Source organism: Mycteria americana, chromosome 1, assembly GCF_035582795.1.
Source record: "Mycteria americana isolate JAX WOST 10 ecotype Jacksonville Zoo and Gardens chromosome 1, USCA_MyAme_1.0, whole genome shotgun sequence".
In the NCBI taxonomy this organism is placed as follows: Eukaryota; Metazoa; Chordata; class Aves; order Ciconiiformes; family Ciconiidae; genus Mycteria; species Mycteria americana.
Genome location: NC_134365.1, coordinates 44,401,481 through 44,424,059, shown reverse-complemented (window position 1 = coordinate 44,424,059; position 22,579 = coordinate 44,401,481). Strand labels below are relative to the sequence as shown.

Genomic DNA, 22,579 nt, shown 5'->3' with positions numbered 1-22,579 from the left:
AGCTGGTAAGACAAATGTATACATCAGGAAGATGAAGACTTCCTGTGTATTGATTTCATATGTTCTATGTATTGAGTTCATCTGTTCATTCCATAAATGTGCGATTGTTCTCTCCTCATCCTTTTTTCCTGATTTTTAGGCATACTGAGTTCCCACAGCTCTCAGCAGGTTCAGAAGAAGCTTCAAGGTAGTTACCTCAGTAAAGCTTGACCTAGAATTTGAGTGCCTAAAGGGCTCAGAACCCTACTTCAAAGGCAAATATTTTTTAAAAGCATGCCTAAATTTATCTGTTCCACTTTTTCTATTATTTGTTGAACAATAATAATACTGCCTCACGTTTACAAAGCACTTTGGGATCTCCAGCTGAAATATGCTATTCAATTACTCTCATGAAATCATTGTTAAAAATGAGATTCCCTATTATGCCCATTTTCTAATCAGATGAAGAACACTAAGTTCAAAAGTTCACCTTGATTCTAACTGGATTCATAATCTGTTTAGGAAATTGAAAAGAGAAGGCAGAAAAGGGGCAGGGGAAAAATGTCCAGTGATAACAAAACAAAGGGAGAAGAGCAAGTAAAATTAAAGAGACTGTAAAATGATTCTGAGAAGGCATGACAAAAAAATCAAATTATAAGTATGATTGATTTCATAAATAGAGTGCTAGCAACATTGGTTTTGTCTTTATTCCTGCTATCATACATCATACACAATTCCTAATAGGTTTTCTTTTATTATTATTTAATGAACTTCCCTTATCAAAATTCCACAGAGAAGAAATGGTTGAGAAACCAAATGATTTGTGAACCCTGACTGCCCACATAATACTTTGAAAGGTTAATTTAAGATATGTCAGATTGTAGAAGGTTTTTTCTCTAATTACGATATTGATCTAATATAAATATAAAGCCATCCCCTCAGGCTCACAGCTTTGCAGTAACCAGTACAATCACTTCCCATGAAAAATAAGACTAAGGTCATGTTGCACATACTGTGCAGCCAGACTTCTTGTTGACACCAAAATCTGTATATCAACCTTTTAAAAGGTAATTTTAATTGTCTTTATTTCACATTTCCACTACAAAACACATTAAATGGATATGATTTTAAGAAATTATTGGGCACCGGTTTTTAAGAAATTGATCACTGTGATCTACATATTAAACTTTACCAAACACCTGATCAAATTTTTAAGGATTTTTGCTTCTAAGACTTATTTTCTTAAAGTAACACCTCCACTTGGTTTGGCAAAAAAAGAAGTAGTTAATGTTTACACTAGATGAGGGTGTCATATGTCAGCATCAAGCAAAATAATTTTAAACTTCTCAGATATTTTCCCATATCTTTTTTCAGAATACCATACATCCATGGGGCAAAAGCAGATTGAACTATCTGCTTAACTGAAGAAAAGTATCTTATCTTCCTTTCCTCCTGATATAAAAACCATACACTGTTTATTGGGGAAAAACAGATAACCACCAAAAAAAAAATCTTTACCTATAAATATTAACCTAAAGTTTCGATCTCTACCAGTGCACATACAACTCCACCAAAACATTTGCTGTTTCCACTTCTGTAAACTAACTGAGCATTTCCCTTAAGTATTTGAGTTTCAGTTATGATTTATATTTCCAGGAGGTGGACACAGCAAGCTGCATGGCAAGTTCATCTGCCCTAATTTAATTGACAGACACTATGTTCCTTCATAGTCAATGGCAAGAAACAGCTCCCTTAGAAGATGAGTCATCCCATCCTATAATAGAGGTTGAAATAAAATAAGATGAATTGCCCTTCCACTGGCTGTAAAACCAGCTGAGGTGTGTACTGTAAACTTACACACCCAACTTATAGGTACCTGCAACTGGACAAAATGAATCCCAGTCCTTAGTTCCCAAATCATTAAAATTGAGACAGTGCAATGATTTTTAAAAATTTACTGCAAATGATCAGTTTACCCTGCCCTAGTCAATTTTTTCCAGTTTCAGCAACAATATTAATCCATTTGACTGGCACTGCTGACTGCAGTTTTCACCTTCACGCTTCATATATTAAAATGTGTCAAGCCAGCACCGCTATCTGATCCCATCCATGCTCTGATGTCGGCGAGCTCCAGAAGTGTGTTGAGGTGCAACTGAAGCTAACCTATGGAAACAAAATGGCTGAAAATATGTTGCAAAAGCATTGCAAAGATGTATAAATGTTCTAGAAAGTGATGCTGTTGGAGAAGGGACAGAACATTCTTGTAACATATTGCACTGACAAACTAAGTTTCAGATCTATCAGATTTACACATCAGTAATTAATACTGTTTGTAAAAGAACTTAATCATATTGGGTGAGAATTTTTGAGGTGAGTTGACACCGCATCCAGGCAAGGTAAATTAAGAATACAAAATACAGAGTCACACATGAACACTGTATGCTCACACTTGGCTATTTTACACATAAAACTCATCTGGGGCACTGATAACCACATGCAATGAAAGATGCAGATTTGGCAGACAAAGCACAATTATCTGTTTTATTAATCTGGTCCTGTGTGTGCTTTAAATCAGGAAGTGCAAGGTGAAAACTGCAGTGAAACAAGTAGGAATTTTTTCTAAGGAAAGTGAAACAAAAACTTTTGAATTTGGCCTTTACATGTTAGCATTTAGCTTTCAAGCCTTTGCAATTATTTTTAATTGCTTACATCATGTAATACTGCTTTAGTGCCACTCAACAGGAAAAGGATTATGGTTCTATTTTAAAATAAACTGGGTAAAAATATTTTGTAAATCAACAGCCAATCTGCCACTATGCTGCAAGTTATTTGGCAGGGAAAAAAGCTGCTTATAATGCATTTCAGTGCAAGTTTAAAAGTTCTTCACTCCAGCAAAACTGATGCAACTGCCAATTTTTTTAATTCCATTCTTCTTAGGAAGCAGTAGTCCCTTAGCAGTGTGATATTTAATCTTATCAGGCTGTTTTACATTTGTGTTGATGAAACAGCAGATGAGAACACGAGGAATATAATTTGATGCTACAACTATGGAATTAAATGGATTGATGGATTACTTTTTTAAACAAGTTGTATTGATAGAAAAAGTCAGAACAAGACCTAACCACCATGTTGATTTGAAGTTGCAGAACTTCACAGAACTTTGGCTAATTCTTCTTTGAGGCTCTACTGTCTTCTGAGTACCTGAGATATAAGGTTAAGGCTTATATATAAGTAAGTATAAAACTGACTGATGGATTGGAATTCTCCCAGTAAGGTTAACTACTGAGACCTCTTCCACCATCATTAGGCTGTCAAGTGGCAACAAACCCACTTTTGAACCATTTAATCCGCCTTATCAACTTCCAGTCCTTCTGGCAAAGGCAGTAAGATTGTACGTTCAATAAATACATCCCATACTTCACTCCCAATGCTCCAGCCCCACAATCCCTTACAGCCTGGGACATGAGTACCCCATGACAAGCTCATCCAGAGCTCTGTGTGGAGGCATCTGCACAGAGGCAAGCGCACTCACCTTAGCAGCGCTGAGTTGTAAGAAGGGAGAACTAAGTTAGACCTGGCGTGCAGCTGGCAGTGGGAAGTAACTCACATTTGCCTCAAGACTGATGGTAGCAGAGACTAGAGAGTAACAGGAAGAAGTGAACTCTGCCTGGAGACCACTACTCAGAATTAACATGAGGAAGAAACTGGAGAAACATGAGGAAGAAGCAGGAGATGAAAGGGATAATGATCGGATATTTGATTCAGCAAACCATGATGTATTTAGAACAGGAGGCTGGTGATATAAACACAGCATGGTAAAGCAAATAGTATGTTCATGAGACAATGAGGTATTTGAAGAAGATCATCTGAAGACCCCAAAGCAACAGCCTCCTCTAGGTTTGACAACTGTGTGGAGGCATGGCCTCACAGGAGGAAGCATGGAGCCTCACCTTTTGAGATAGGTGCATGGTCCATGGCTTCCCTAGCGTAGCTGGGCCATGGGCTATAGGTAGCATGCAACTCTAGCAGGCTGTGGGTGAGCTAGGGGCATGTGTATGTGTGTGTTGTAAGTGTTACTATTTGTAATCGTTGTTTAGGTAGAGTTTCTTTCAGTATTACTGCTTTACTACTTTAGGTATCATTGTCTTATTAATGTTAGTTAATAAAACAAATATTCCAGTTAAGCAAGAGCTTGTCTGTCACTGGCATGGCCTCACCCACACAGTACACCATGACAACATCACGTGCAGGGTGTATGGGTGGAAGGCGCTGAAGATGATCGAGAGCTGCAAACTGACGCCTGTGTGCCCGGTCCACGAGTGCCCTGTGAGGCAGTGGCGGTGATGGCCAGCAGCTGCAGCTGCCCTCTGACACTGTGGGGGCAAGCTACCTGAGGCAAGGTCTCCTATTTCTCACCCTACTACTATTATTGTGAAACTTTCATGTTCACCTCTGACAAATTTATCATCCTGTCCTTTATCAGTAGTAGTTACAATCCAAAGGCTATCATTTTCAAGTACTGCCATGACAGTAACCGAACAAAGATAGATATTTCCCCTCTTGTTTGGAAAAATACTTGCATTTGAGAAAAGGGGGAAAGGACAATACTGAAGAAATGAAAAGAATGGCTTCAAGCCTGAGATAAACTATTTCCAGTTTCACACTTGCAATGGGGGCACCTTCCTACTTTCTTGGACACAATTTCTTCCTTGTCTAGGTCTGATATACTGAAAAGTAAAATCTTTTCAGAAACTAGCAGTGGGCTAACCGGCGAGGTTAGAGAGTTTGCCTCCGTATATACTAAGAATATGCCCTGGTAAAATATATAACTATATGTGATAGATTCCTTTATAACCTCTTGCAGGACAGAAAAAAGGCAATTAGGATAGAAGGGTCTTTGAAAATGTGACTACTGTACCAGTTCAGTACATGAAGATCATGTGCCTGTCCTAATACAAGTTTACAAGAAGGTGAGGCAAAATTCTTTTCTTCATTTACTCTACAAAAAGCCATTGTCTAGTTTGTACAAATCTATTTGTGCTCTAATTACGCATTTGTATCAAGTACGGTAGAGGTATTCGTGCCACAGAAGCCTCATTTCAGTTACAATTAGGTAGTTTAAGGAAAGAGTGAAACAGCACTGACGGTACCTAAATTAGCCATTGCCCAGTTTTGCCAGTAGTCCTCTACTGTGACAATCAAACATTATCCCGAAAGGTGCCAAGTGAGTCTATCTTGCAATGGCAGAAAGTAGTTGTTCTTAGCACCCAACAAACTTTACTTCTGATCTAATATAACTGAAACTTAAGGTGGCAGGAAATTCACAGTTTTTTAGTAATACCCCTGGAACAGAAAGATCCAGCCCACTATGAAAAATGTTTTCCTTGAATTAGTCGTTAGTAATCTCATTCTTTTCAAAATGAAAAATGACTGTAATATGCACACAATATTAGGAACTAAGGCAAGTTAGTACAGATTTTCCTTGAATGTCATATTTGTTTTTTGACTTAGTGCAAAACAAAGGTCCAAAACTACTTTCTTTTTTCTCCAGTACTTTTTTTTTTCTTTTGGCATTGAAAGATAGCTAGGTAAAGATGATGATGTTCATTCACACATCCCACTGAAGTTCATACCTTTTCTTACTTCTGTTGATGCTTTTGAAAAAGTCTAAATAAATTCTTTTTGTCTAATTTATATGCCCATCCTATGCCTGCATACTGCCAGTTTAGATACGTCACCTGTAATAACAATGAAAAATTGCTGTGTGCCTCATGCTCTATTTTTTCATCTGCTTTCGAAACTCACTGCAGCTACCATAAGGGAGTTCAGTTGTGAGAAGTAACAAATCTAATTTAACCTCACTAAGTCACAGTTTTTTCATCTTAATAGCTATTCTGTACAGCCCAGAAAACTCATTAATGGAAAGACTCTCAAGTCTAGTTCATGTCTTTTATGGGAATGAACTAGATTACCAAACAGAATGCATTTCTTAAAAAGATAGATAGCTTAAAGACATCCTCAACTACAATTGTCAGTACTATACAATTATTGACACAAGCAGTACCTGCTTCTTGTAGCATCTTGAAGAATCAAGTGTGCTTAACAATATTGAGTGACATACGGAGAAATTTAAAGCAAAGACAACCAGTAATGTTTAGTCTGGAGGTGAGCTCAGTTACTTGTATTACTCAAGAGGGAGCAGCATATTCTTTCATTTACCACTCTGATGAGTGATACTAGCTACACTGACACTCCAAAGTCATTAGTACCTTAACACATCATCATTTAAATTCTAAGTTAACTAAGGAGGCAGCAGCTCCTCCTTCCTTCCATCTTGAGACAAAAACTGTGTCTCACTAATGTGAACCTTAGGATAACTCACAGCAAAAACTGGATAGCTGGGTCTAGTCTATAAGGCCAAAGTTACTTTGCCTAGTGTGTCAAAAATAACAATTGAACGTTAAATTGTAGAATTCTTCTGGGAAAGGAAAAAGAAAAATGAGAAAAGTAGAGCCAGATGTGGAGGAAACAAAGGAGGTGATCACCATAACAAACATGTTTTCTGGGGGTGACTAAAGAGAATCAATGCTTTATGCTTTGGAGCAAAATAAAGAAAAGAACTTTTTCCCATCTTTGTTGAAGATGAAGAGAAGAGATATGGTCTGAATATGCTCAAGAACAGGACAATTTATTTTAATATAATCTTCCTGACACCCATTTCCAAAGCATACCCACTTCTGGTATGGTAGAAGCAAGATTTTAAAAGCAAATCAGTGCTAGACAGCATGACAGCATACATTACTGAAGCAGCATCAAGACAAGCCAAGGACAAAGTAAACTTGGCTAGAATAAGTTAGAACTATCAACTTAGGGCAATATACATAAACACAAGAACTATACCCCGAATTCTGAACTATCAGTAGCTACAATAGCCACAGAATTTTCTAATGGATGAAGACAAGTAAGTTCAATGCTATTCTTACAAAGCCTGACAGTAAGTAAGTATTTTCAAAGAAGTCAAATGGACTTAAGTATACAATAGAAGAGTCAACAATTCATCTTTCTTAATTTTAGATGCCTGCCATATAGACATCTACAGCTGAACTAGTCACCACTGCGACTAATAGAAGCCTAATCAATATACTTAATAGTGCCTAGAGCACAATTCCTCTCACTGTAAGTAAGGAATACATCTAAGACATGGTGATTAATTCAATCTGCAAGTCCCTATCTTCCCCACAGATGTCAACAATACAGGCATTTTCATCTGACCTAGTAATCCAAGGGGATCTTTACAGTCAATGGACTATAGAGTTGGTATTGACTATATCGGATTAACCCATTGAGTTTTAGGGCATAGTTTTCTCTTCTTAAAGTAGATCTTGAAATTAGATGGGCCACTGAAGTTCCTACTTCTCTCCACTGACTATGAAAGAAACTATGGGTGACTAAATCATATATGTATTCCATGTATTGAAAAATGTCTGCCTTAAAGTCCACAGCTGTGAACCCTCATGAAGTGCTAGCCTGTTGCTTCTGTAGGGACAGTGAGTTCTAGTTTGGAGTAAAGCCCTCTCTTCCACTGAACCCAAACTGAACAGTGATAGGCCTGAACATTTTTAAGACTGCTGATCCCTTTAAGTTTTCATTTTCATATCTTCCTGCATTCTGACCAAAGGCAAAAAGGAAAAGTAAGAAGACAATGATCATTCTGACTTTGCTTCAGGTTTTTAAATCAAAACTTCCTGTTTGGTCAGAAATCGGGACTCTATCTAAGGAAAAAAGTTGATAGTTTTAGTTTGTGACAAGCAAATTAAAGAGATCCCTCATAGCTGTAAAGGGTGAAGTATCATCAGTCAACCACGACTTCTACTAGTGTAGTGTGGAAAAGCTTCCTAGTGATAGCTTCACGTCCTGTCACCACACAATAACTCAGATCTGGATATTTTCATCCCAGCACTGATAAGAGTCTCCCAATTCACTAAGTCAACATCCAAGTAAACCAAAAAATGGTTCAGGTGCTGAATCCTTCCTTATAGATACATATCATCCTCCAGAAGTAGAAATGGCTTACTGACTACGATAAAAGTATCGTATCTGATTGCTATTTCATAGCAAGAAGCACTACTATGATGGTCATGTCTGCCTTGGGTAGCCTGCTTAACTATTAAAATACACAACACACAGCAGGAAACCCTTTCACTGCAGAAGCTTCTTATGAGGATAGGATTTAACAAGTAGTTTGAGTGATCCGATTTAAACTTAAACCGTGAATGCTGAAATACTCGCAAAGAAAAGAAAAACTACACCGTACTGTTGTCCCCACGTATTCAGAAGCTACCTTTAAGGAATCCCAAAATCATGAGACTGGCATATTGAATTTTTTTTTTTCTTTAAAAAAAGTGGTAACTATGTGATCACTTTCTACATATAAGGTTTTTGAGCTGTAGAAAACCAGACTAAAAGTTTTGTTTCCTTTTTTTCCCACAAAGAACTAGAAAATGACCTTAAAGAGAGAAGTGATTCTCATGTAAACAATTTAATTGCAGGATGTGAGGCTTTAAAAACATTCTCACCCCAAATATTGAGAAGTTTATAACAAACCACAGATGTTTGGTTTCTGCAAACAATGACCATTTTAAGTTCCTCTGCATTTGGTAAGAAATAATATCTTCTCCATTTACTTGTGATTGAGAACCACTCTTATCTTGCTCTCCTGTGTTAACTGAAGTGCTAATTGCAAAAGTAAAGCTAATTGAATACAATATCTGGAGAAATGGGTTGGAGTTTTTTTAAGATTTAAATGTCATTTAGCTAAGTAAAGAAAAAAAATCCCAAAATTCTAGATTCAGAGAAAACTTTTTTTAAATACCAAAACATATATTTCAGCAATGAAACAAACAAAATCCCACATAAATGTAATTTTAGAATTGTAATTTTTTTACTTGCTCTACATGCAAGTGCTTTTTTTTTGGTGAGCTTCCCAAACATTAGCCTATCAACAGAGAAATCTCATCTTTGTTGCTTGCCAGAATCAACCTAGAATACAGATTTAATTCTGAATATAGTCATGTATCCATCCCTTATTTGCATACTTATCATTTTGACTTTGACATAGTACCAACACTTTTCGCAAAGAAGGGCTATCTAAATAAGTGCTAATGTTAGGAGTATGCATTTTAACTGAATTTCTCTTTCCCACACTTCCATGTATATGCACTCTTTCATAATTATTTTGTGGTCATTACTAACTACTTTCCACCAGAAGATTTGATTTCCATTAGAACAGCAGCAACAGTAGCCTCTACTACTATGAATGCTTGAGAAGTTCTGATATTCAGGGCTGATGTTTAGATAGAATATATCTTGTATAAACAGTCAAGATGCTGTATTATATTACAATAAATGTACAATGAAATAAATATATGTAGCACACACAATTTAGAAACACTTTTGCATTCATGTATGTGTAATGCACGTAACAGTAAACCATAAGGCTGTCTCACAGGAATTGTCTTGTCTTGATAGCATGTCTGTATCAAGCTAAGGGGAATAAATAACTACAGATTAAGACCTATGCTTCTCCTGATAGACTGCTCCAGGTACCCTCAATAACTCATTTAAATCTAGCTGTGGTGTCTTTATATTACACCGCATCCAGCAGCATAGACTAACTATGCATGTTGATCCTGACTATGGCTTTTAAGAGGTACAGCAAATCAAACAGTAGTAATAATGTTCGAGGGTATTGCATTGCTAGTGGAGAGAGAGGCAAAAAATAAAATCAGGAGACAAAAAATGTGGACCACAGTGTGTAACTTAAATCTGTCACTGGACGGTAGGAGTATTCATAATCAAAAGAAGAGGTTTCTCATTCACAGCAAAATCCATGAGATGACTATGATACGTTATTTGCATTACCAGAAATAATTTAAGCAGCATATTTCTGTTCTGAGTGTAATGCTATTTCCTTATTTGCCAAATGGTTGAGAAACTTAATAAAATCCAGTGGAAAACACAACCTAGAAAAGATTAAAAAAAAACATGGGGAAAAGAAAGGCATAAAAAGCAAATCACCTTCAAAATTTATCAGACTAATAGATGCTGGAAAACTTTCTATCACAGCTCTGTCTCAAGTTATACTGGTGCCTACTTTGGTTTAAAGAATGTGCTCAATATGCAAGGCTGCAGGCTTATGTGTTCAGTTTTAATTGAAGGAAATTCCACTAATTACTTATTAATCCAGTACAGTGGTTTTTCATATGCTTTGTTCATACAGAATAAAATCTGTGCCTTTAAAATTTTAATAGGTGGAAGCTAGACTGAGGAGATTGGTGAATATAAACAGATTCTTTCACACTCATATCAGTGGTTCAAATCCAGATAATATTTCTGGGGACCAAGAGAAACCATCTGTTTACAAGCCTACATGAAATGAGTTGATGATCTTAAATATAACCCTTAACAGGCGTATGTTCATCACCTGCTTGATTGACACACATGCTGACAGATAGCAGAGAACAAAAACTGACCTATTTTCACATCAAGAGCTGAACCTAAAGAGCAAAGAAGAAGTATATTGCAATGGCAATCAGCAGAAGCTTGTATTAATACTGTTTATAGTGAAATTGTTCTGCAGATAATAGAGAGATAATTTCAGTTGTCATCAGTCGAGGTTGTTATGTACTAAATTACATAACAGAATTGGAGTAAGGGACAGTCTGGCATTCTAAATGTCTATATAATGTTTTTCACAAACGTTTTTCCATCCGTGTAACCAAAATGTTTCTCTAGCTCAGAACAGTCAACTTTGAAATTTTGTTACAGTGGGTGAAAGCTGGTAGAATTGTGACACAAGGTTTAAGTTAAAATAGACTGACCTAATGCAAAGCATCTTATTCACTTTTCACAACAGATATCTTTCTTCTAGTCCAAGTTGTTTGTCTCCCCATTTACATTTTTCCCAACTCTATTTCCCTTCTTTATATGGTTCTTGTAATTTACTCTCTGAACAAACAGATTTTACTTTTACCGCAAAAGTAATTTAAAGTTAATGCTTATATCTTAATTTTTATTAATCCAGGCAGACAAAACCACATTATGCAAATAGTTCTGAAACTAATACAGAAGCCAGAGAAAAATAACTAACCTGGAAAAAAGTTTTTGGAATCCACTGCATAAACATATTATTCCTCTCTCACATTCTAACAGTATGTGCAGTGTAGTGTCTATACTCAAAAATGGTAAGCTACTACCACCACCCTTTGATGAGAATTCACTTTGTCATAGAGAATACTTTATGGATTTTTCCACTTCATCTGTCTTCTCACCAAGAAAGAAACTGTCTTTAGTAGCAAACAGGCATTGGAACAGTGACAAAGTCTAAGACGTTCCACCTCACACCTTCACCTTTAGGCTGCCATAATCTGCAAAAATGACCATGAAGTCTCTAGGCAATTTTCCACCTGGACAGTTCAAACAAATAATTGCTAAAGGCAATAGCATCCTGTGGCTTTCTTGTACTTGCTTCTCTTTTAATACAAAAAGGTAGGTTTCAGTAATCATACGTAACTGTAACTTCCACGCATGGCAGCAGCCCTGTAGAAGAAACTGTATCTAAGCTTTGATTGATTATCTGTGTCCTAAAATAACAATAAAATAACAAAGATCCTAAAGACAGACTGGCAACAAAGGAACCAAATCCTGTTACATGTTATTTGTATGCCTTTAGATCATGACATTACAAATCCACACTAGCACTGCAGTGCCGGCTGCCGAAAGTGCCGCCAAGTCAGGCTTGATCCATATGATGTCCATTTTATCTGCCCATGACTTTACAAAGCGTTGCAGCAACTTGGCAGAACCGAAGTCATCCTCCCTTTCATGGTGCTACCTGTGATCTAGGAACCATCACAGAGGCATCAGTTCACTGTCTCCCTACACCTTCCTGCAAGACTTAGAACAGCATTTGTCTGTAACACGTGTACTTCAGCATCAAATTCTTTCAGATAGGGACTGCATTTTTTGTTTCAAGTTTCTGTAGTATTTGAACAAGTTGGCTCTTGATCTACAATCAGCACTTTGCTTACTATCACAATAGTAATGAAATTCCATTAAGCACTAGCGGAGGTAAAATTCAGTCCAACTACGGAATTTCTGCTGAAAGCCATTTATGCTGGTTTTACAACAAGCTCAGAACAAAAAGAAAGCACAGCATCATCACAAGAACCTTAAATCAGCTTTTACTTGAAATTTCAGTAAAGAACAAAGACCACAGTGAAATGCTTTTCTTTTAGGAGAAAACTTAACTATTCATATGTAACAAAGGAGAATCTGGTATTCCTGTGACCCTGGCGTAATAAATGTATGAAATGCCAGGCCTCTGACTTGGAGCCTTGGTTGAAGATCCAAAATGCAAACGTTCTCCACTCAAAGGTGACCTTGTTCTTTAATGCTGATTGAAGAAAACTGCCAGCAGTGACTTCCTTCCGTGTTCACTCTGTCCATGACCTTCCTGCTTTACTTACGATGAAGATAGGTGTTTACTGCCGCCTTCTGATAATTCATTACAATTATCACCATTATCTTCTTGGCAAACTTGATTTAAAAACACAGTTTTTGCCCTGCCTTCAACTGAGTAAGACCAAGAATAAGATGAAGGTCCACGTTCAGCCTTTGAGTAAGGCAGTCCTAGAACAGTAGACGAGTCATAGCAAAAGCAGTCTCTCCATGCCTATTCCTTTAAAGCTAGCTGCTAACAACTACAGTGCCCTGCATGGAGGCTGTTTTCATCTCAGAGGATCTTTGTGATTACTTGACCATGTCTACACTAGGAATACTTTGCTGGAATAAGTGTTTTCTCTGACAGTGACTCCTGATCGGCCTTGACAGGCAATCAAAGTCTCCCACCAGGTGATCTCTTATTTAGTTATCAACACATCAAAGTGCAAACTTCAAAAACTAGCTTGATGCGTGTGGCTTCCACCTTTTTGTAGTGGGGGTTCCAAGTAAATAAAGGAGCATCATGTTTAATGAGAGCTCAGTATCACACTCATCTGTAACTCACTCCAAAAGGAAAGCACAAGGAGAAACAGAGAAAGATCCCCATTCCAAATGGATTTTACCACATGAAAGATACACAAAGAGCACTCTCAACGTCAGTTACAGGAAGACTGCCACAGTATTGTGGATTACAGCAATCTATTAGAAAGCACATTTTCCACCGTACCTAGTACCTTGTTCAAATCTAACAGTAGAAACTCATGAACGATCCAACTATTGCCCTTGAATACTGAGGGGCGGAGATCAGAGGAGCAGCTCTACCTGGCTCCGATAAACTCAGTTCTCTTCAGAACTGTAATTTTGGTATAACATAATTCATCTGAACTCCCTGAAAATACACAGGGCAGACCAACTTTTAGACTTAAACTAGCATAATTTTCTTCTGAAATACTAAAAGTTGCAGCCTCAGACCTCCACCTTGCTCTTATTGTGAAATGTAATATAATTTACAAAAGTAATAACGGTGAATATCATCACATGCTTAAAATGGCTATGGATTCATTCAGACATCACTTTTTGCCAACTTTGCATTTGCTTCATATTGAATGTTAGATTTTTTTCTTCTATCAGAAATATTTCAATCTCCTTTCAGCACTCTCTTCTATACTGTTTAATTACAGTTTATGTTAAGTAATATTTTATGGCATGCAATATCATCAGAAAACAAAAGTACCAAAAAAATCTGTCCTGAGGAATTTAAATCAAAGTAGTTTCATATAGTTCAATTCAATTAAAGAGTGTCTCACTCTTTAATATGCACCCCCCAAATCCTTTATCAGTTAGTATCTAGTGTTTCTATAATAACTGTATGGGCAGCTCCATTAGTATTCGATTTTTAAGACTGAGAAAAAAAAAAGAAATATTTATTTTAAATTTGAATGGGATACCTGAGTAATACTGCAAAATATATATGTACTGAAATATTAAATCAGTTCATCAAAACCAGGCTTAAGCTAAGAAAAGTTGCTAAATTAATAATTTGGATAAGATGCTGCAATTTAGTGTTTATACATGTTTCAGGATTTAAATATTTTTAAATTATTAATTGATAGAGGATTTTATGAGTCAACTTGCTCTTAGTCTCTTTACAAATCCACCTACTGTCCATACAGTAAAATTTCAATATTCTGTGGGGCTATTTTCTCTTCAGGCTGCTCATTTTTTTCCCCAAGAAACTTCTAAGTCTAATCCTCACACAAGCAGTACGAGGTACAGTATAAAAGACTTCCAAACCAAACAGAATGAGCTCTACAAGGTCTGACTGCCTGTAACCCTTTCTCTTGTCATCTCTTCTTACTGTTGTCAATCCTGGTTCCCCCTTTTAGTCCATTACTGGATGCAGTGTTGATTAGGAGACAGGTAACAAACCAGATTTACTTCCAGAACATGACATTCTGGATCCACTTAGTCCAGAACAATTTCCTGTCACAAAGATATTTCCCTGGTACTTGCAGACACCCAACACAATCCCAAAACACATGAAGAGGATTAGGAACTCAAAAATATGAGTGATGGGATCATCTGTTAATCACCAGAGAAAATAAATGTAATTATTTGAAAGGAGATCACCAGCCAGTCAGTTTTGTCTCAGAGCACTTCTGAGTTGTGGTCAAACAATAAGCTTCACACAAGTGAAGGCCTTATAAGCCAGCTAATCTTATTAGTTACAGTGATCTTTTCCTTTTTGTTTTTAAGATTTACAAATACTAATAAGATTTACAAAATATACAGATGCACACTCAGATCTCTAATGCTCATTGATATTTAATCCTCTGATGCACCCCTTTTAGGGATAAAAAATCTTGAGGAATATGAAGGTGTCCCAATGAATGTGTGAAATGCTTCTAAAGTCCTGTAAGTCCTCCACCTGTCCACTCTCATAGACCCTGAAGCAATGCAACTGCAGAAAACTCAGATGCCTGTCCAGCACCCAAGTCAGCCCTGAATGGAAAGAACAAACAAGGTATTTTAACTTCCTTCCAAAAAGAATTGCATGTCCTTATTGACTAATTTTTACACTCTTCCCACACTCATATATGTATTTCCATAGCAGCAAACACTAAATATTACCATAAGAGTATTTCAGGTAGTTACATTCTTGTATTTTTACCTTTTATTTCAGAGCAATGTATAAAAGGGAAGTTTAAGCTTGGTCGATCCATGTGGAGACGGAAAAGCTTTGCAACATTCAGATGTAATGGAGAAAAATTATGCATTTTACAATTTCACAAAAACTAAAATTAATTCAGTCATGATATAAAAAGAATGATGTTTACTTTACCCAATTTTGTTTGGTCTGAGTTATTAAAACCAACCCAAAATTTAATCATAAAAGTTCACTCCTCTCTAATGTATTTCTACATTTCTGATGTATTTCTTTAATGTATTTTGTAAAAGTTATTCTAGAATCATAGCAAATTTGATGACTGAAATTAAATTAGAAAAAAAAGTCACTCCAAACTTATTGTTCAGACTTAAGAAATTATTTACTATAATAAATATAACATTTCTATTCCCCAAAAATGCATTATTGGGTTAGTAATTACTTAAGATTTCTGTGCACTTACAAGGGCAAGTCTACAAGAAGTTTCCAGACCTGGAAATCACACACTTTAAGCTTTTGTTCCTATAGAAGGAAAAAAATCATTAACTCTGTATAATTTTTTATTCTCAAAATAGCACATTTGCAATGACGTTGGGTTTTTTGGCAAATTATTTTCAACTTTCAGTTTAATGCACATTCAAGGATTTGGATGGGAGGCAATATTTGAATGAAGCAGTAGAAATTTTCCCATTACATGTCATCTAGGGTAAACTGTTTTGATGAAATGAAAGTAAAAATGTTTACACTGTTAAAGCAAGCAATTTTCAGTACTCTGGTTATATTTGACAGCCTGAAATCAATGGAATTTGCTGAAGACCCTGCTTTGAGCTGGACTGAATACTAACCCTGATTTAATCTTATTGCTATCTTGATACCAAACAAGTGTTAAACATAAGCAGACCACTGCTAAGTAGTGTACTTACACAGACAGTGGCTTCTGGTTTGTGCTTCATGCAGTTATTTCCACATTTATATCAGGGAAGCTTGAAAGGACAAAAAAAATCAATACTAATATAGTGGTCCAATTCAAAACTGTTTTCCAGAACATCTTGTTTAGTGAGCTGCTTACATACTCTGAAATCATATGTGGCAAGCCATCAATTTTGAGATCATGAAAAGTCTTCTTTTTCTTAAATCAGATGCATCTTAGGAAAATGCATATTAGCTCAGAAAAGAATTACAGAATCATTACGGAATTACAGAATCATTAAGAAGCCACCACTGACAAGCTGTAGTTCTCCACCTGGATGATAACAAATGTGCTAGATCCACGACTTTCTCAACTGATGACTGTTGGCACCATTTAGCTCATGTGAAAGAGCTGTTATTTTTCATAGAACTAATGTTCAGTGTGCAGTGACAATCATGTTCCTTTAAACCCTCAGAAGTAAGATACTCACAAATCACGACATTTTTTGAACATCTTGGCAAGCATGCTTAGAAAACAAAGAAAATGAAATCATCTCTTGGTAGAGACCCAGCCATAACGGTCTGAAGGCAGGCAGATGAAGGGAGGAATGGAGTAGGGAGAGAAATTTAAAACAAATAGAATAATGCCATTCTTCTTTGAAAATACAGTTTCATAGGAATAATGGAAACAATGCTAGTTTATAAAAAATTATGTCAATTCGCAGGCGTAAGTGGCTACTTACAAAAACAGTAACGGAATGTGTCCAATGGAAACATGTTTACTACTTTGGAAGCCCAAAGAAAAGTAGAATTCTGAAGCTTGAATTCAATGTTAATCAGTCAATTTTAGAAGTTGGAAAGGTTAAACTAGGAAAATAAAACATGTATCACCTAGAAAAGAAAAACTTCCATTGAGAGTATGTATTTAGAAAGCATGATTTCCTGTTAAAATAAAAGTTGAAAACAGCTGTCATCCTTAGAATAAAGATTGCCCGGAAATTCTGGTATCTTTCAGAAGGGATAACGCACTGCCTCTCCTTTAGGCAAACTCTATATAAAACTTGAGCAGTGGTACAGTTTATATTTGCTCTTTTTAAATAATATTGAACCACAGTAAGTTCAAACTACAGAATAATTATTTCTATTTCAATACTTATCAGGCTATACAATGTTTTCAAGAGAACACTAAGTTCGTGTCTGAAATATTTTTAACTAACTCTAGAACTAATGTTCCAATATTGCTATAACTGGAAAAGATTATAGGTTTCTTCTCTTGCTTCTGATCCAGCTGGTTTATTCTGTGCATTTGACAACGGCTGATGAATAGTTTCTCTGCCATACACTCTTTCCCCTTTCCTCCTCTTCCCTCCTCTCCCCTTCCTTTACCTCTTTCACTCTTCAAGGGAAGAAAAGGAACACATGAAACAATGAATTATTTTGCCTAAATTAGGAGGGAAACTCAAGTAGCAGTGGTGTTCTTGAAACTACTTTAAAATATAAATCATTAAATTGGCAACATATTATATACTAATAGTGCACTTATGATTACCAACTTGTAATTCAGTTGAGCTAACAGGCAACAAGATGATAAATCCTAAATAGTCTGATATGATGTTCCCACTAAACTTAATTTCTAGCTTGTAAAAAAATCCATTACCTATTTCTTTCCTTGGAATTTGATTTTGGAAGAATTAAAACAAAACAGGCTAGGCTATTATCTGAGTTAAAAGTTAATGCAGAGATTTTTCTTACCAAGTTAACAACATACTGCACAGGCTTTAATAAAACCGTAATTTCATAAGCCAGGGCTAAAAAAGACCATGTCTGCTGCCAGCAGCAAGGAGGAGGTATGGTGAACAAAATCTTGCTGAAAAGATAAGTCTAGGTCAAAGTAGCAGTGAGGCTTTGACCATTTTGTCTTTCTCCATAGGGAGTTATCCCACACAAGACTAGACAGAGAGATCATTTTCACCCCCAAGTTGTTACACAGTCATTACTGGGATAGTCCCTGCAGGTAGCAATCAATGAAACACAAACGTTTCAATATGGATTGGCAGGTGTTTTTCATCTCAGTCTAAAGTGAGCAGAAAAATAGAAACAGCATGCAGAAAAGATGCCACTATTATTTGGTCTAGATTAGTCAAAATTCAGCTAAAATAGAAATACATGGTGAATTCTTCACACCTATACCAGATACCTGGTCTCATTGCCAACATGTGTTCTTTACATCATTTATTTGGATAGAAGGAGACTTGTACAAAAAGTAAAATATGAGAAGCAAACATCTATTTAATTTTAAATTTGCACATCTAGAGCATCAGTTATTATGCCTCTGAAATACTATTTTTATGAATTGCAAAACGAATATTCAACAGAAGAATCCTAACAAGAAAGGAAAGTACCATTTAAAAAAATGCTGTTAAAGCACCAACTTGTTAAAAAATAATGCTACTTAAATACACTGTGGCATTTCCCCATGATTTCTGTGTAGAACAAGTTACATAATGGAGCTGGATTTCTATTTGCATTGAGGGCAGAGACAACAAATGCAGTTTGTATTTCCTCATAACTATAGCTAACAGAAAGAGCTCAGTGCTTCATAAAAAAACAAACTTACAGGTCTGAAAGTCTCCATCCAAGAAATAACTGAGGGGGGAAAAAAAATCCACTTGTATAATTTAACAGCTGCTAAATCACTAATTTTAGGCCTTCTTTTACTACTTCAGAAAACATATTTGTGACTGCTGTATATCATAGTTAGACGCATTGAGGCTTACTTAACTCAAGGATACTATTTTGGGAAAGATGCCATGCATTTTTATAAGTGGCTTATTAATATGAAATGAAAAAATTAAGTAGGGTAGTTGGAGGAATATTTTACAAATTCATGCAAATCACCCCGATGGATTATAAACATGATGCATCTATGTGTGTGTACAAATATAAAATATAAAAATGATTTAACTGAGAATCTGCTGTATGCAGCAAGCTATGGCCTTGGGAAAGAACCATGTCAAATGCCATTTGATGCTGCCCAGCCAGGCACACATAAAGGCACATTGCACCAATAATATTTGACAACACTGGCTGTGCTTTTTCTGCTTCAGTGGCTAGCTTGTCCAAATTCCAGGCAAAGCAACACACAAATAGTTTATAAGCAGCTACACTGTCAGAATCATCCTTTCAAAGCAATGACCACACTGGTTTCCTAATAAACATACTTCACATTTCAGGTTTGAACTGATGAAATAACAAGAAGGGGAAAAAGAAAAATCTACTTGCCTCGACTCATCAAAAAGACATTTGAAAACAAAATTACCAGCAGTTAGCTTGACATTCGACTTTAATGTCCAGTAAGCACTTATTTTTCTCCAACAGTGCTTCCAACGCACTCCCCCCCCCCCCCCCCCCCCCCAGCAACTACTGAGTGCAGTTCCTGCATCTGGAGTGAGGTTTGAATTAAAATGTCTTACATTTGACAACCAAAAGTAGATACATCTCAAAGCACTGAGTTTGGTAGCTGTATTTTCCTAACCATTGGTAGGGATGAAGATGCATTATGAGAATGATGTATGCAAAAGTCAAGAAGGGACAGACTCCTTTCACAACTTCCACAGCCACAACAACTCACTTCGGCTTCTTTTCAACAAAAGTACTTCTCTTCTTGGGCTACAGCAACAGTACAGTTTGGTTTCCACACCTTTCTTCACATTGTCTTTTTTCTGGAGTCAGTGGAGGAGCATGGAGACAGTGGACGTTTGACCAGGGCTTCAGCCCAGAGGCACTGTGCACCCATGCGAACCTGCTTGGCCTGAGCCATTAAACATTGTTTAGCCCCAGCCAGGAAGGGCAAGTCAGCAGGATACCACAGCCCTACCGCTCTGGGCGGTGACTGAGCTCCCTCTGAACCAGCACATCAACGAAGAACTGCAGGAGCTTCTGCAGTCCTTTGAGAAATAATGGTTGAACTTTAAAAAGTTATCATGCCTCTTATTGTGCGGGGATAGCAACGATGTGTAAGCTTTCCTATACCACTTCAGAGCAAATCAAAGAAAGAGAGGCTTAAACTGCTCTCAGTACTGATTATTTCTTTCCAGAATCTTTATCCATCTTCAGTCTCACCTCTGCAATCGTAGCTTGGGAAAGCCTCCACACTCACAAGAATTTCTTCAGCTGCACAGGAGCACCGCCACACACCTCCAGGCATGGCATGGGAGCCCTCTGGCTTGAGCTTTAGTTTTAGATAGCCCAGACTTAAATAGCAGCCAAGCTCCAAGAATTCACATGCAGTTCACATGTGGCTTTTTCTGACCCTGACAACCGAAACCAGTGGCAATGCTTATGTGACTAAGCATTCAGCTGGAGAAGTAGAGGATTCAAAAGCCTGTATCTGAGGTAAAACATTCCACCACGTAGCCCACCATGACCCGCCAGGTTCATGCAGTGCTTGAGGCTTTCACTGTTCAGAAAGTACAACTTATTTCTAAATATCCTGTAAATCAATCGTTTCTCATCTCTGTTCTCTGTTGCCCTTTCCCCCCTTAGCAGTAGCTAGTGTCCTCCTGAAGGGTGAGGGGAGAGAGAAAAAAGAGCAAGCCTTTTTTATCGATGCAGAGACAGATCATGATACAGCTTCTTCCCAAACCTTCTGCTCCACCCCCCTGAGAATTCTGCTGCTCCCACACTGCAACTCCAGAGAGTAATGGTGGCTCCCAAATGCACCAGGCTGAAGGAAATCTCTCCTCTTGTGCTAGATCGGGTTAATATGTGTGGGCCAAACAGGGCCCAGCTATATTTCATGCACCGTGTCAAATTTCAGATTTGATCTCCCTCTTCCTTCCTGCTCATCTTCGCTCCTTCGCGCATGGACACAAAACAGCGTTGTACTATATGCAGCCCCTTCAAACCTGTGTTCTAATAACTAACAATCAGCATTAAGCTACCACACTGTATCCTTTCAAATCACCCCTGGGAACTTAAACTTAATTATATTTACTTATTATCAAAATGGCATCAGGTAGTTAATACTGTTACAAAATCACAAAAATTTAACAGTCACTTAGATTACATCATTTTCATGCAAGTCAAGCTCTCATTCTAGGAAGGCTGAATCCTGCATGAGAAGCGGGACTGCAGAAATTTGGGCCTCACTTCTTCCCCCGAGATCTAACCAGCTTAACCATGATCAGAAACAGCCCGAAAGAATTCGGGGTTTTGTGGACTATGTTGGTTGATGACAGAAACCAGAGGGTCACAGTATTTCTGGAGACAGGTCTTTCAGTAAAATTCGTCCAGCTACAGTGAAACACAGACTGACTAGGTGTTTCCCCGACAATTATATAAGTTCATGGCAGGATAAGATTTATTTCTCTTGTGCAGCTTCCCATATTGAAATGGCATGAAAACTATGCGGGAGAAGGGAGTAGCACGAAGGAGAGAAGGCGAGGGATGAGACCACAAGGTATACCTGGAAACTGAAATAATGTATTATTTGTGGGGGAAGCAGGAGAAGACATCTGACCGGTGCCCAAGTGATTTTGTTCTCCATTTTGTCTGAAATTATCCTGTCTCTAACTTAAAATTGTACCCTGACTGACAGCCCAGCCTCATTCTGTCTGCTGGCTGGGGACAGTCCGTACTTTCAGACAGTCATTATGAGGATGCTCTCACACAGTTCTCCCCCCCAGCTTCACTGTCACATATGGCAAACAGGATGTAGGGTTTAAATGAAAAGATGAGGTGACAATGAAAGCACTGCACTGATTAACTGTTTGGATTTTTATGGAGCTGTTCATTGTCCTTAGTTACAGAGCCCATAATCAAAGATAACCTAAGATCACCATGGCGAATTACTAAACCAAAGTTGTAGGTTTTCATTTATGCCCATTCTTTTGACAAGTCAAACAGCTCACAACATTTCTTTTTTCCTCCAGGAATTAGAGTACAAAAGAGAGCAGGAGGGGCTAATACAAGGAGCAAAATGTTGTCAGCTTTGTTCAAAGCCTGATATCGAGTCTCTTAACTTCTAACCTCCCACTGTTCTGTAATATGTGGTTCAGCACTTTTGTCACTTCCCACTATCCCAGATCCAGCCTTTGTACTGCTGGAAGGATTTAAGTCAGAACGTTCCAAAAAGAATTTTTGCTAAATCAATCCCAAGCTCATGTCTGTTTACATTTACTTACACATCTCCTTTGACATTATACTGTCCAAGCCTCCAACAAAATTGCCACTGTAGGATAATGTATTTCAGGTTACTTTCTAATTAATATTGTGGTTTTATGTTTAAAAATTAACACAGGAAAATAGCTTGGTACTACCATAGATTCATAATCTACAATTTTTATATAGAAAGACACCATAATAGGATCTCCTTGAGACACCAAACAATTAACTACACATTTTATTTAACTTGTATCTTCAAATATGGAAAGGAGAAAAACTCACAGACGTGTACTCAAAGACTTTTGCCTCAACAGAAAAGACATTCTTAACTGAAAAATGCCTTAAAATACACTGAGCGTG

At 37.2% G+C, this 22,579-nt stretch overlaps 1 protein-coding gene across 15 annotated transcripts in view; it reads right to left on the bottom strand.

Annotated features, from left to right (window-relative positions):
- SYT1 (synaptotagmin 1) overlaps positions 1 to 22,579 on the bottom strand; it is a 360,596-nt gene that overhangs the window by 189,090 nt on the left and 148,927 nt on the right. For 4 of the 15 annotated variants that reach the window (XM_075496130.1, XM_075496074.1, XM_075496173.1 and 1 more), the window contains one exon: positions 15,609 to 15,667. The exons of the other annotated variants lie outside the window; for them this stretch is intronic. The gene's annotated coding sequence lies outside the window, so the exon portion shown is untranslated. The remainder of the gene's footprint in view (positions 1 to 15,608; positions 15,668 to 22,579) is intronic. 15 annotated transcript variants of the gene reach the window in all.